This window comes from Pocillopora damicornis, chromosome 7 (assembly GCF_964200805.1).
Source record: "Pocillopora damicornis chromosome 7, jaPocDami1.2, whole genome shotgun sequence".
In the NCBI taxonomy this organism is placed as follows: Eukaryota; Metazoa; Cnidaria; class Anthozoa; order Scleractinia; family Pocilloporidae; genus Pocillopora; species Pocillopora damicornis.
Window position 1 is genome coordinate 14,108,582 of NC_142676.1, and position 15,631 is coordinate 14,124,212.

At 39.1% G+C, this 15,631-nt stretch overlaps 2 pseudogenes; both read left to right on the forward strand.

The window, feature by feature from the left end:
• The first annotated feature begins 10,858 nt into the window (after nt 1-10,858).
• LOC113683788 (uncharacterized) lies at nt 10,859-12,098 on the forward strand (annotated as a pseudogene).
• Nucleotides 12,099-12,103: 5 nt separating this feature from the next.
• Nucleotides 12,104-13,336, forward strand: LOC149042701 (uncharacterized; annotated as a pseudogene).
• The last annotated feature ends 2,295 nt before the right edge of the window (nt 13,337-15,631 follow it).

A 15,631-nucleotide genomic window follows, 5' to 3' on the forward strand; every position in this document is an offset into this window, starting at 1 on the left:
GCACGCTGTCGTATCAGTTGTGGACAATCATCAACATAAAAGTTCGGTTGATAGTGTTAACGGTTTCATCATCAAATTTGTCCAAATCATCCAAGGCTGTCTTCTTAAGACAAAAACCTGAGCAACTTGGAGAAAACGTGGCTCCAAATAAGTGCGCTAATAGCTGGTACTCAGCTGGCTCTTTGGCAAGATCGCTGTTTGGCCACCACTAGGATCTTAATGCGTGAGAATCATCGGGAGCCATCCGCACTTGGTGGAACATGCCTACGGGCTCTTGGCAAAAATGTATGATGATGCCCAAAAGTCTATTTGTAAGGTCTGGACCTTGAATAAACTGATCATTCAGGGAGGTGCCTTAAAACTTGATGACGCAGTCTAACGCGACTCTAACTTTCTCTTTTTTTTCAGGTTGAAAAACTGGATGGTGGGCTAGGTACCGGACTGGTTTATTCTTTACAGCTTCCAGTTCGTTGCAAGGAACTCTTCTTGCATAACCGCGGGAGAAATATCCCTCAATTTCTTTAAGAGGAGAACGTTGTGCTGGAATCTTTTCTTTAAGTAGCACAATCTTCTTATCGCAAATTCATGATTGTTCGAGAGGTTTACTAACTTGTGCCATCATGGCAAGCCCAACAGATGGTGGCCTTCACAGAATTTTTCATTTGTAAGCTCTTCGATCTTCAGCTGATATTGCAACCTTTGAGGAGATCATAGGCTTGTGAAAGTCACTCTTAAACATACTTTCCATCTGCTGGTGGAGCGTTTCATCGTCAAAGCAAACAAAATTCACACTGTAGCAGTCTCTAATACATGAGTGTAATTCTCCCATCAGAGTCCATCGATGCCATGCGTCTGATTGCACACCTAATGAGCTTCAGGAATGTCTTTGCCAATTAGCACTGACACTGTCAGATTGTGTTCTCGGGAAGTTTATTCCTTTCTGATGGGGGCACTTCGCAGTATCTTCTTTAGTTAGTGGACTGTCTTGAGATAAACACAACGTTCCTACTGTCCAGACTTTATCTAACACGATTTCTTCTTCCATTTGTAATCCTTGAACAGACAAAGATGACTCAAATGCCTTTTGAGCGGAATGCGCCATTTACGGTTGGTAGTGAGAATTCCTTTGGACAACCATCTACTTGGAGTTTCTCCATTAAATTCACGTTGCGTAACGTAACATCCGAACCAGGATTCAAAAGCGTATTGCCACAATAGTGTTGTGCCCACCTTTTCCTTTCATGACGACTGTAACATTTCTTAAACAAAAATTGTGTTTTTGTCCAATTCTGTGGTACAAGATCTCTTTGGCTTTCCTGTAATCTTGTTCTGGTACAGAAATAATAGTACAGTTCTTAATGGCTTCCTAACCTTCCCAGCGCAGTGTTGAATAAGGTAAGTTAAGCTCATCTTGGTGTCCAGCACCCTCTTAGCGATGTTGACCTCGAAGCTGTTTCTGAACAACCAGTATTTGTATGGATTTCCATTAAAGTTCAAAAGCTCTCTTTTGGGTATTTCAAATCCTTGTTGAGTCATGTACGCCATAAGCTGCAAGGCCTCTTTGTTGCAAATGTTGGGAACCAGTCAGGTCTACATCACCAGTAGAGATCCGTGGAGGTCCTGGGTCCCAAGGTTGTGCACTTGGATTCAGCATTGATTTTGAATAGTTTCTTCCAACCTGCTTGAAGTCGCCATTTTTAAAGCTCGGTCCAGCTTGAGGCTTGTTCGCCGGTGGAAAGGCGCCACGAGCTTCCTCTGAGTAAACCGGTTTCAATTCTGCCTCGATAGCACGTTTTGAATATTTCGAGGTTTCATAAAGCTCATCAACAGCTCAATCTTTCTCTATTTCCCCTTTTGCAGCTAATAAAGCAATCTGACATTTTAATTCATCTTAGGTTTTCATCTCGGCTATTTGAAGTTCCTCTTGACGTTCCATCTCCTAGTACTTTAACAGATTTTTTAACTCGACTTCACGACAAAGAAGCTCGGATTTAGCCTTTCATGATCTATCACTTGTGCGCGAGCTGGACTTGGAGGTCTTCGATTTTCTGCTACTTGAGCCGGCTTGGGAACATGTGCCAACCTGTGACTCGAGATTATCACTATCTTCTTAGCAAGGAAACATCAAAGTTTCATCTGCAGTACGTTGAATGGATCACGAACATTCTTCAAAACTTCCGTTGAATTTCTTTTTACCTATAATGCTACGACAAGCATTAAGCGCATCTGATGTAACTTTTTGGAGGTCGACAACTTGATAATATTCGTGGTAGGTTTGAAAACATTTCGCAAACATGATTTTGACACCTTTCTTCTTCGTGCAAACCTCCTGATAATTTTCAGCGTTCCTCATTAATAACTAGACGTCTTTGTACAATTTGTTTAAGTATTCAAGGTGACCAGCACGACTTTTCTTTAGGGACAGTATTTTTTCTCGTCCACTTGTTTATTCAATGAATATTACATCGATATAATTTCACAATCGTCAGAAACTGGAACCAACACACCGTTATTGCCAGCGGTTTCTAAGTAAAGTATTATGAACATAATACATCAAGAACAGAACGACTCATAAAAAAATTGAAATAACATAGGAAATACAAATAGCTGGAAATATGTATAACATAGATGATACTTATAACATAAGGAGCATGGGACACTCAACAAAAGAGCAATTAACCTGACAATTTTGAAATAAAGCTGCATACGAATGTACTTGCGAATACCTTTGAACTAAGCTCAAAACTTTCTTATTTGCGTGATCCACGCGAAAGTCAAACCTATATGGATGACTGCGCAGACTGGAGCTAGGAGGGGAATTGATTTCTACAGGTTAACCAGCAAACGTGCAGCTCAGCAGCTCAAGGACTCCGGAATGAGTACTGCTGAGGAGAAATGCAAGGGTCAAAAGGAGTCAGCTAATCAAGCAACGTATGGCAGCGATCAGACCTTCCCCTGCTCGACCTACTGAAAACTATGTAAATTCAGAATTGGACTAACTAGTCATCAGAGGGCATGCCGCCCTCAGTAAGTACTTTCCTCCAGCTGATCGTTGAAGAAGAATATGAAGAATCTGCAATCATCATTTCACTGGTTAAAAAACAGACCAGCAAAGCCAGTTGAACCGACCGCACAAATCGCAAAACCTATTTAAATTATTTAAAGCAGTGCAACTTGTCAATTTAGCTAATGGGCTAAGGAAGGTCTGATCACCCAAAGATGTTGCTTAATTGAACGACTCGTTTCGATGCTTTCATTTTTCCATAGCAGTGTTCACTTTGAAGTCCTCGAGCTGCTGGGCTGCACGTTTGGTGGTTAACCTCCATTCGACTCTGTCTGATGAGAACGTCTGCCAGTCTTTGTGGTCAACACCTGCCTGCATGGAGGAGGCACTTGCCTTTACTGTGTTTGCCAAAGACCACAAGTTTGGGCATCCTGGTGTCATTCCATCACGACGACATGGTCAGCCCAGCGGAGATGTCGATGTAGCAGCATAGCCTTGATGCGTGGCATTCTAGCCCTCTCTGGAACTTTGATGTTGGTGTCGTAGTCGTGCCAGTATATTCCCATGATGGATTGCAGGCACCTCTGGTGGAAGCGTCCCAGCAGCTGTATGTGCTTTCGGTACAGCACCCAAGTTTCCGCAGCATACATAAGAGTGCTGATGATGACTGCCACATAAACTCCAACCTTGTTCAATGGGAGAAGAGAGTGGTTCTGCCACACTATGCTGTGCTGGAGGCAACCAAAGGAGCTGGCTTTGGCGAGATAGTGGTCATGTCTTTGATCATCGTGGCATTATTGGAGAGTACACTGCCAAGGTAGGTAAACTGTTCCACCAAGTTGAGTAGGTGGCTGTTGATGGTGATCTGGGGTGGGCTATGCATTGCATGTGAATGATCTTCGTGAAGGAGCTCTATCTTCTTCAGGCTGATCGTCTGTCCGAATGATGGTGCAGCCTTTGCAAAGTGGTCAAACACTGTTTGGAGAGCCTCTTCTGTGTTTGCCAGAAGCGCACATTCGTCGGCGAAGAGTTGCTCAAGGATCAGCTCATCGATTATCGTGGTTTGGGGTGAGGAGGTGACAGAGACTGAAGACACTTCCATCAGTTTGGAACTTGACGTAGATGCATTTGGTTCATCCTTAGTGTCTCTCAGCATGGTGCCGAAGAAGGTGGCAAAGAGTGTAGGGGTCAACACGCAGCCTTGTTTCACGCTCTTTCCAATGGGGTCCAAAACTCTACATTTACATTATTTTACAACATATTAAACTACTTTCAACATGTTACGGTAAAATATTTACAGTATCTTACTAATAGTATATCGCGAAATCGTATGCTTTACAATAAAATTTGACTTCTTATGCTACCCAGCTTTACTTGGACGACACTCATCCTACAAACCGATATGTGGCAAAAGCTTATCCCATTTCTGAAAATGTTTAGCTAATTTATTCCGTTTTGCTGCTATCTTCATTTCTACCTGGTATATCTCCCCGATCTTTGCCTTATAAACTCGTATGGAGGGATTCTTAGAATTCAATTGTATATATAAAATTTGGCTGTCAATATGAGATGATTTTGAATGATTTTGAAAAAAATATATCCATTATTGTAAATTTTTGAAAGTTAACTTGACATTCACCAAGCCAAAAAGAGAAAGTTTCCTAGCCTTTGTAACACTGCAGTAGAAAAATATATGTTCGAAGGATTCAATCTCTTGTTTACAAAAAGTACGTAAAGGCGAATCCGACAATCCCCACCTAAACAATCTTTCGTTTGTAAATTCTATATTATTTAATACTTTATATTGGACTTCTCTAATTTTAATTTCAATTGTGACGGTAAAAGGCAAGAAGTATATTTTCTTCTAGTCAAAAGGAGACTGTGGATATTCCTCCTTGAACTTTTTTTGCGCAGTTGGAGGGATTTGCTTTTTGCTTTTTAACGCGTTATAAAGCCATTTGGACGTGATTTTTGCTAACATGACCTAGAATTTTCCAACTTCAAATAAATTGTCATCTGTATGAGAAGGTAGATGTTAAACGCTTTGTCTAATAATACGCCTCCAGTCACGAAGAATGGCGTCTACGACGCTCATTAACTTAAAATGCTTTATCGGAGATAAATTTGCATGTAACACCTGGACACCCTTTATGAAGATTCCAGTGTCAGAAATGAGATCACCGATCGTAACAATTTCTTGGGAAAACAAGTGTTTTTCGAAAAGTGAGATCTTTTGGACAGTAATGTTTTTTCTTGTTCCATATAACCTGGTGAACTACATCTTCATACGAAAGTATCAAAGGTTGCCTCAACATGGACCAAGCGTCCAGGCACTCCTTATAAAAGGCTGGAAGGTAGATAGGTAACTGTCTGGTATCAAAATTACACTTAAGAATAAACTCTTTCCTTACCTGTGAAAGGAAGTAATTCAGTGTTATTTTCCAAGAGCTGTTATTATGTTTATTTGTAAATCTTTTTAATACCATCACCGTCTGTGCGAGGATCATCGACTGAATATCTTATCTTATATTGATAAGAGCGACGCGTTTAATTTTATCATTGCCTTTCCAAATAAAACTTTACATCAGACTGTTGACCTCTTTGATTAAATCATCTGTGACTGTAATCAACGACACTTTACTCCAGACTTAAAGGGATAATAAACGATTTAACAAGCTGTATCCTTCCCAGAAGCGTAAGCCTTCTCCTTTTCCACGTATTTATTGTTTTTTTGATAGACTTTAAAATTGCTTCAAAGTTCGCTTTCATCCTCAATGAGACGTTATAGTCCAAAACGATTCCTAGAATTTTAATTGAAAATCGTACTTTATGAGCATGATTGCTTTGATCAAGACGATGGCTACCAATTGCAAAAATTTCAGTCTTGGAATCTTCAAGTTGGAGAATCTAGGAAACGACTCCAGAGTCGCCACTAAACGGTGATATGATGTATATCTCTAAGGTAACAAGTCATGTCATCGGCAAAAAGGGTTAGTTTGATTTCTTCCTCCATAAATAATATACCTTTAATTTCATTGTCTTCATGAATTCGACAAGCGAGCACTTCAAGAGCGAGGATGAATAGTAAAGGTGACAAGGGATCGCCTTGCCTAACCCCGCAACTGACTGGGAATAGATCAGTGATGAAACTATTGTTTAGACCCTGCATCGTAGAGACTTCCATAAAAGTTCTGGATCTCCGTCATTATCTGTTTCGGATCAGTCGTACATTCATCGTTTGCGACCACTAATTTTCTGATACTGCATTTTTTCTTTTTATAATTTGCTAGATTCAAAAAATATTTATTGCTTTGCTCTCCGTGTTCGTACCAATTTATTCTTGATCGGATTATTGCCCCTTGAGTTATATATTCATATTGTCTATTCCAGTTCGCTCACGTTTTCTTGGTTAGGCTGTTCATCACATTTTGCTATGCATTTTTTATTTTTTGTTCCAACACCGATAGTTTCTCCCTTCGATTTTTAGCCTTCTGTTTACTACTGAAGAAATGTAAAATGGTTTCCGTGTTTACATAGCCTGATGTAAACACGCGGGAGGTTGGGAGAACACGAGATAAGCGTAGGAAACCACGACGCGAAGCGGAGTGGTTTCCAGCTTATAAACACGGAAACAATTTTACAGTTCTTTTATAAAATAACTAATGAAAGAGGAACAAAAACCGTGTTTACATACGCTCATGTAAAATGGTTTTATGGCCAATCAGAGCGCGCGCACTATTTGAATTATTTTTATAATTTAATGTAATCTCTATCCTCTAAGACTGGAATTAAGTTTCCAAAAAGATGGACCCCGTCCTGTTTCTTCGATTTATCTGTTCTTATTGCCGGAATACTACCTACATTCTCTACCTGTTCCTCAATACCTCTGGTGATTAACCACAAGTTCAAACGCCGCTGTACGACTGAGTTCTCTTGTCTCCACGTAAAACGTTTGACATCTGGATTTCTGACTCTCCATACATAAATCAAATCAAACGACGAACACAGATCCTCGATCTTTCTGCAAGATTCTTTCATTTGAGGCTTGTCCCCGGAACCATCCAAATTGGCATCAAGAATGACACTAAAGTCGCCTCCAATTATTACTTTGCAATTTTCTACTAAGTGAGGAGCTCTGGTGGGCATGCTAGCTTACCAAGGATTTTCCAGAGGCTACAGGTTTATAAGAAATCTGCATGTGCGTTTGTGTTTTCATACCATCAAAAACTTTTCAGCTCATTTAATATGGCCAATAACAACATCAACTCGACTTTAAAACTAAAGGGAAAACTTGCTTGGTGTTTGGAATTGATTGCTGTGATGTAAAAATGAAATCCAGCTATTATCTCAAGTTTTCTACAGATGTCTACATGATTGAATCCTAAGTCTTTCTTCGTCATCAAGTTTTAATTATTACATTTTTGCTTTAGCTTGTCTTCTTTTAAAGCAAACTTTTGCTGCGCAAGAAACTTGTTAGACAAACATGTTAGTCAGTTTCCTATTTTTAATGGCCTAGGGTTTATTGCTTCCACTTTCTTAATTCTGAACTTCTTCCGTTGTAGAAACAGATGGAATATTTAAGTACAAATCATTTAACTTCAATGTGACTTTTTTCCGCTTTTTTGTTTCCTTATTCAAATATTTTAAATTTAGAGAACAATAGAACCTCACACCCATTCATACTTAAAACGTTATGTCGATGATGTTATTTTTGCAGTATCCGGAAATGAAGCGGAGCGTCTCCTATTGCATTTGAATTCAGTAGAACCGTCCATCCAATTCACCCTTGAGCGTAAAAAGGATAGACATTTGCCCTCTCTTGATTTAAATGTGTCCAGAGGGGTTCAGGGCAATTTAGAGACAAGTGTCTATCGTAAACCTAACCACACCGACAAATACCTCGCTTTCGATTCTCACCACCTTATTTGCTATAAAAAGTCTAACCAAAACTTTACTCAGGAGGGCTGACTGTCTACCATCTTCACTCGATTCTAAGGCTGAGGAGAGGAAATATGTTTCTAATGTCTTAAATGCGAATGGCTATACAAAAACTTTTCTCCGTAACTGCCAAAAACCAGTTACAACTAGTAACACTCCTCATGAAAGGGAAACAGCAACTGGTTTTGCTGTTATTCCCTACATTCGGGGTGTTACGGAACCCATCAAGAGACTTTTTTAACGAAAGAACAACGAACTGACGCCATTTATTCTGTTCCTTGCAACGACTGTGACAACGAATACAACGGACAGACCAAACCTCCGTTTGGTACATGTTTGAAAGAGCATCAAAAAGCGGTTTTCTTTTTCAAAAAAGAAAACTCAGCTTTATCGGAGCACACATGCCTAACTGACCATAAAACTGGGTGGAATAGGTCTAAAAATTATCGTCATTAATCGGTGTTACTACCATCGCCTTTGTTTGGAGCTTGGCATATTAACTCCGCCCACGCTCCTTGAAATCGTGATGATGGCGGCTGACTTCTGACGCCTAGTTACACCTCGTCAGAAAAAAGGCAGCTGATTAGTGATCCTATCAAAGGACCTCTTGTCGCAGCGTTCAGATCACCCCTGATGAAGGCACTGGACAGGAGTGTCGAAATGTTCGGTCTATGAATTGTAACTTCTCGGTCACATTCATTAAATCTGTAAACTAGAGAAGCGTCAAACCGCTGATTGTCCACCTGGTTGCCATGTGAACTTTAATATATTTTACATATATGTTTTAAAACTTATCTAAACATGCATGTAGCCACATCTCCGAAAGAACAATGGAAGCCCATGCAAGGAACATAATCATATACAATTGTATATGTATGTCGTAGTTGAAAATGAATTTCGAGACAAAATTATTTTCCAGGTGTGTTACCATAGTTTTTCAATGAAAGAGAAAACAAATCAGACAATTTTGCAGCCATTTTAGCTTAAATCAGTCTAAACTACAACATACAGGTGAGTAAGAACAGTCTTATTTAGAATTTAGAAGACTCTAGAATAACATGTTTCCTTCTTCCTACACAGGAATCATACAGTATTTCTTCCAGCACTGTGACCATTCGATCCCCAAGTGGTGAAACTGTAGACCTCTTATACACGCTGGCTTGTGTTCATTGGTATAAAATCCACCCACATTCAATTTTGGCTTGCCCATTCAAGTATGTTTGCCGTCATTTGAAGTTGAGTCTGTTGGAGCATTCATACCAGTGTCAAAGATTGACAGCATTGTGTTGTGGCTGATCTGTACTACGATCTCAAAACTCCAAATGATAAAGAAAGAGTCACTGTTGCTGTTCCACTTGATGTTAAGCTGCATCTTTAAAGATATTATTTTCTATTTTTGGAACTTCCCACTTGATATCCTGGTGTAAAAAAAATTGCACAAAAATGTAGGGCACTGGCTCAAATAATCCAACCAGCATGAATAGCACAAATAGCCCAACCGATACAAAGTACTTGAACGGTCTAAATAAACCAATGACCCCACCAACAAAGATAACCCAAATGGCTGAAATGAATGAAGTGGTCAGACCGAATCAAGTGACCAAACAACCATAATTTGCATGAAATTTTCTTATTCTTTTTGTACTGGAACGTGTAACCAACAATATACAGAAGAAAAAAACAGACGATGGCGGAGATTATGGCCATTTTGCAACATATGCTACCCAAAGTAATGCTATGGATTTTAAGATCCTATATCATACCAAATATATCCTGTTAAGGGCTTCTTTCTAAATTTGTGAACTTACTTACACAAGATACTTTACACGTTGTGTATGGTCAAGTATAATTTTCATTCAGTCCAGTGAGCTTGCGGAAAGATGAAAGTATTTTTTTTAAATGAAGAAAGGAAAGCCCTCTTACCACGGATAGATATTTTGTGCATGAGCAAATTGCTATTTTAAAAGCATTCTCTTAAGTTTAAAATTAACGGCAGACCCAGGGCTGAGGTTTTCTACCAATTCTCGATCATTATCTTCTTGCAAAACAGTGATTTTTCCTATTATCAGCCCAAACCTTGTCTAATGTGCACGTGAAGGTGATTGTTCTAGATAGGCTAACCATATAAATTAGCCGTGAAAATTTCTTGAACCTGTCGTCGTATGAAAGTTTGACTTAATTTTACCTGACCAACCTAAACTGAATAAATAGAAACTTGAAATCTATTTTTTCTCCTTTTGAGGTGTGCAACAAAATTTTGAATTCATGGCAGGCTTGACTTACAGATTTATATGAAATCTGCATGTGTGTGTGTTTCGAAAATAAAAACTGGTATTATGATTACTTCAAATAATTTTACTGCGTGCCGTACGAGTACAGGCAGGTGTTGTGAAAAGTTTGCTTAGTTTTTTCATTTGTACACATTTCTTTTCCTAAGAACCTTGTTTATCCGGCCAATGTTGAATTCTAATTGTTCAACCAAATTTTCTATTCTTTTGAATATTCTTAGATCTCCTAGTGTCAATTAATATTCATTTAGTTGAAATTACTACATAAAATCTTGCAGATGTATGGCACATTAACTTTTCCTCTGACCTTTCTAACATTTTATTATGTGTAGGAATTTGTATTGGCTATAAAAGTATAGTCAAATAAAATTTTGTGCATTGCCTATGCATCAGCTGAGGTTACCAAATTAAATAACAGAAAAAATCACGCTGTGTATTTCCAGTCAGAGGACAATCATGAAACGAGAATAGACAAAAGAGAAAATAAAATAACAAGTTCAAACACGAGTTGAAAATGACTTCTCTATTAATTTTCCGCGTATATTAGAGGAGTTTGAAACGTTAAGGAAAAAGGGTGGGGGAAGCAATCAAACCTGGCAGCTTTAAGAGAAGATATAAGAAACGCTTCATGGTCAGCTTTGTGACCTCCACATTGCATTGCGCTTGGACTCGAACAAAACGGCTGCCAACAACAAAGATGTGTAGCACATCTCCCCGGCGTGTGCCATAGATAACCAGGCTCTCGAGGCCATCGAAAATCTTCACAATAATGATATCGAAAATGTAGCAGCGTTGACGGCTACCAACGGAGCTCCGACTTCCTCTGTCCCATCAACAAGCCGTTCCATTTCAGCAGAGCTCTAACGCTGATTTTCAACTTTCAACGCACATGGGGCAACCGCAACTAGAAAATGAACTTCGACGAGTACTTTTACAAGTTTTATGTCCCGAGGAAACAGGAGTGGGCGTCCCAGTAAAATAATCTTCCACAAAGACTTGGTGATAATTCCAAACCCTAATACAAAGGAAGTACCAAGCCACGTCAAAAAAGTGAAGTTAAAGGAGAGGGGCCTGATTATCTACCAGTTTCCCATCAATAAAGAGTGGACTTAACTAGACTTAAAAAGAAACGTTGAAAGTCAACTTCTGAGAGAGGATATTATGTTTGAATACCTCAAGTTAACTTATTTATGGTTCCTCCTGCTCGATAAGAGGAGTAACTAATAGTAAAAATTGCATTATTTTTGAAAGTTCATGTACATTCCATATTGTAAGGCAAAAACTCCAAAAGAACTCGTAGATAAAGTCTATTTTTAGTAACTAACTTAGTGGTTTTTTTCTTTGGGAGTTATTGATGAGACCTGCTTCATTTTTGTGATTGTAACTTTATTCTTTATAAGCTTGTTATGGAATTTTAGTAACTCCTAAACCAGCAAAAGGAGTTAGAATGGATGGCAGAATAATAAAGCTCTCAGGTCAAGCGAGTGTGTACATTAGATGTCTAGAGCCCTTTGAAGAGGAAGATAGGGATGAAGATGATGAACAGCTTATGATACCATCCTTTGGTCATTACACTGGTGACCTCTCAGAGACCCCTGGTAATGCAATTTCCTCGTCATTGCAGTATCAAAACAGTGAGGCTGTATCCACAGACCCAGGGGAGCTATTTATCTTTGGAGATCCAATGCCCTCCTTGTCAGGAATTGGGAACAATCGGTCAATTAACAATTTGGAAGCTGTAGTTAATGTTAATGAAATATCTCCACCAACTTCATTATCAAATAATGGTGAAGCGCTTTCTAAAGTCATTAGAATTCACAGGTCACTCCAATGAATCACACATGTTGGGGGACAGTGAAGAGACTCTTATATTAGAAACAACTTTGACTGCAATGTGTGGGAAGCAGTGGGGAGGATACTTGTGAAGGGATACACAGGGAGTCTGTATTTTCCTCTTAAAATAAGCCTTTTTTGTTGGTTGTCTTTTTGGGAAGGGAAGCATTACCCGTAAAATGTTGCAAGATTCCTTCAAGGGTTATGTTTTTCCATCCGAAGCTAGTATTATAGAAGGCTGCTTGGCTGACAGTATTACATGCGACAATGACGAGATGCTTGACTTTTTGTTAGCATTTGACTGTAAGAGAAACGTCACACAGCAATTTAGTAGAAGTCATTAGACAAATTGCTTACAAAGAGATAATATAAAAAACCCAATATGAGAGTGACTGCTGGCAGCCAATTCTTTCTCACCTTAAGATTTCTTTCCCAGATGTAGAATCATTACATCAATTATATTCTTCCATCACACCAGGTAATGTTAAAGTTTCTGGCCAACTTCAAAGCAGTCCGGCTACAGCAGCTGAGACGGAAACACTGGCCCACCTGAAGAGACTTATTAGGGGGCTTGACGAAGCTAAGCTTACTCAATTCTTGTGATTCACAACTGCATCTAACGTTCTTGTCACTGACAGGTTGACAATATCATTCAAAAACAGTGAAGGTCTACCAAGGGGGCCTATTGCCCACACCTGTAGCTACACTTTAGAGGTGCCCAGCACATATGCTAGCTTATGTGAGGTCAGAGAAGAAGTCATGGCTATTTTGAATTCAGATAGTTGGGAGATGAATATTGTATGAACAAATAGCATAAATGTATACCACAAAGTGGTCTCATCAGGGTATATGTGCGTCTTTCCAAGCTTCATTTGCCCTCAGACTGTTCAGTTACGATGTAGTTTCATGTTGAGTTACATCATTACAACAATGGTGTGCTCATTTTAACTCGTAGATACGCGTTAGCGTAGAAAGGAGTTGTTTTGAGCACTCTGGCATTTGCAAATTGGCGGGGACTCTTCGTAATTAGTCGTAATTAGTCGGCTCCGAACGCGAGATCTATCCTTCCGAGGAAGTCCGAGGTCCTGGCGCCATTGTGATTGCATCTATCGTTGCGATGTTAGTTGTCTTTACACGGCTGTTTTGAAATTTACTAAATTGAATTGGACTTCGAATGTTTCAGATTAGTACTATGATCAACCTAAAGACCAAATTAGAAGGGTCTTCGAATCTTCCATGCACTAGCAGCGAAAATCACGAAGAGTTTGTGAGTGACAGAGCAAGCTGTTGACATGGAAGTTCCACGGATACACATACCCATGACATAAGAAAAGTGTTCATTTACAGCATTATTTCTTTCGTTTCAGGGTTTTTTCCGGACGTTTCGGCAGCTACGCCAATTTCGGTCTTTTCGTTATAATTGTTTCGTTTTGTTGGTTTTCTTTGCAAACGTGGCTCTTTTGATGATGAGAATGAAATATGATCGGTTTCTACAAGTCGTTGCCGAGCACGTGACCATAATCTGGCCGGTGTTGTTTGATCACTTGACGATCTTTTTCGCTCGAAACACACGACGACTTCCTATTCCAAGGATAGGGCCGCATTGACTATTGTGGCGTTGCACTCTTAGCTATTTTCAATGGGGTTACACATTTTTAAGATTTAAGAGAGAATTTTTCTGGAGACCGCGTGAAATCAAAAAAATGTGGCACATGCCTAGAAAAAGCCCTACCTTCATACTTCGCTCAAAGATACCTTAGGGTAAGTCTATAAACGTGGTATAATTTTTTTGTTCAGAACTGTTTTTATTTTCTAGAAAATCATCAAACACTGTATCGAGCCCCAACCGCCATAACAGTGGCCGAAATGAAGCCGACGAGTAGGGAAACAAAAACGTTATTCTTCAAAAGCGCAAAAGAAAGCAAATCTTTCCGAATATTATCTATTTGTATACGAGGTATTAAAAAATGATTTCAACCTAATAACGGGATTATTGACATAACTATGAATTATTGGCGAATATTTGAAAATCGCCAAAATTTGATTGATTAAAAATTTCATTTTGGAGCAGTTTTTCAATAAAAATTTTTCCTACTCGGTATAACTCGGAATCACTTGAGATGAGCATTTCTGAAAATTGGAAACGATGTTCTTTTCAAGGATATAAAAATTAATTTGGGGCTCTTAATTACTGCGAAGAAATAGCCCGATCTATTTCGTGCAAATCGCAGACCATCGCAACTCTTGACTTATTTCTGCTTCCATACAACTCCAGTATATACAAAAGTCTTTTTTGCACGATAAACCAAGATGCTTTGATTGCTTACAGTTTCAGTTAAGAAACGTTTGGCTCCCCAAATGGCACAACGATGTTCACCAACGAAGTCGTGTGTCATCACTCATGTTTGTCACGCAATCATGCTAAACGTGCACAGGACACCCAGACAGACATTCGTCTGCAGACATCGCTGTACCGAGTGCAGGGCCAACTAATATTTATTTCTTAGTCAATGTTATGTTTTAAACAAAAACCTGCGCGAATTCACTTAAAAAACGCTGTAGATCTCTTTTGAGTGTTTTGAATCAGTGCCATTCTGAAAAACTACTTTTTGACGTTTTCGTAAATTTAGTCACCCCCTGGTACTGAATATACATGCGTTGTTATCGACTCTATTTCCACGACTTCGCGCTTGCAAAGATTATATTTATCAATAGGCACTTTAAGCATGACGTTTAACGGCAAACGGCAAACGCAAGCTTGCCTTTCATTTTGTTACCTATTTGTGGAATTCTTAAAGAAATCCTGCACAAAAAATAAAATAAAATAAAATAACACATTCACGACAAACACAAACCTACTTAATTCCGTGTACACACGCCTAAAGACAGACGACAGAAATTGAATTTTTGACGTTCGCGGGAAAAACAAACGTCATGTATAACCTCTCAAATGACGAACTTCCCAGTTAACTAAAAAAAACTGGAAGTTAATTGTCTAGTGCTCCGTGATTATATACATCACCTACGTGAGGCTCAAGTTGACCTTGTTTTGGTACAAACCCTGTTACTTTTGATATGCAAATCCTTTAATTGTTATGCTAACCAGTTTTTGATCTCTATCGTGTCAAGGTCAACACAAACCTCGCTTTCATACAGAGGCCTGGTTAAATATCACAGAACTGTAAAATGGTCTATTGACAGAGACAAAAACAGTTTTTTAATCCTACCCTCCCTTTCGCTTTTCAAATCACTTTCCCGTCCCTTCGCACCAACAACGCAACAACGTAACAACGTCCCCTAAATCTATCACTCTTCCCTAAGAGCGGTTTTGCGGTGTAGTGAGTGGCCCTGAGCCCCTGACCAAAATAAATATCTCGGTCCCAGGCCGCATGGTGAGATAACGAAAGAGGTGTATTAGTTTTTGGCGACAAGAAGTTAACAAAAATAAAAAAAATTAATAAAAAATAATTTGATTAAACTAGCTCACGCTACAAAACTAAATGGCTGGTTAAATGTGTGCTTCAGTGGTAGTACTAATTTAAATGTGCCAATTTTGTTTTTACCAGTA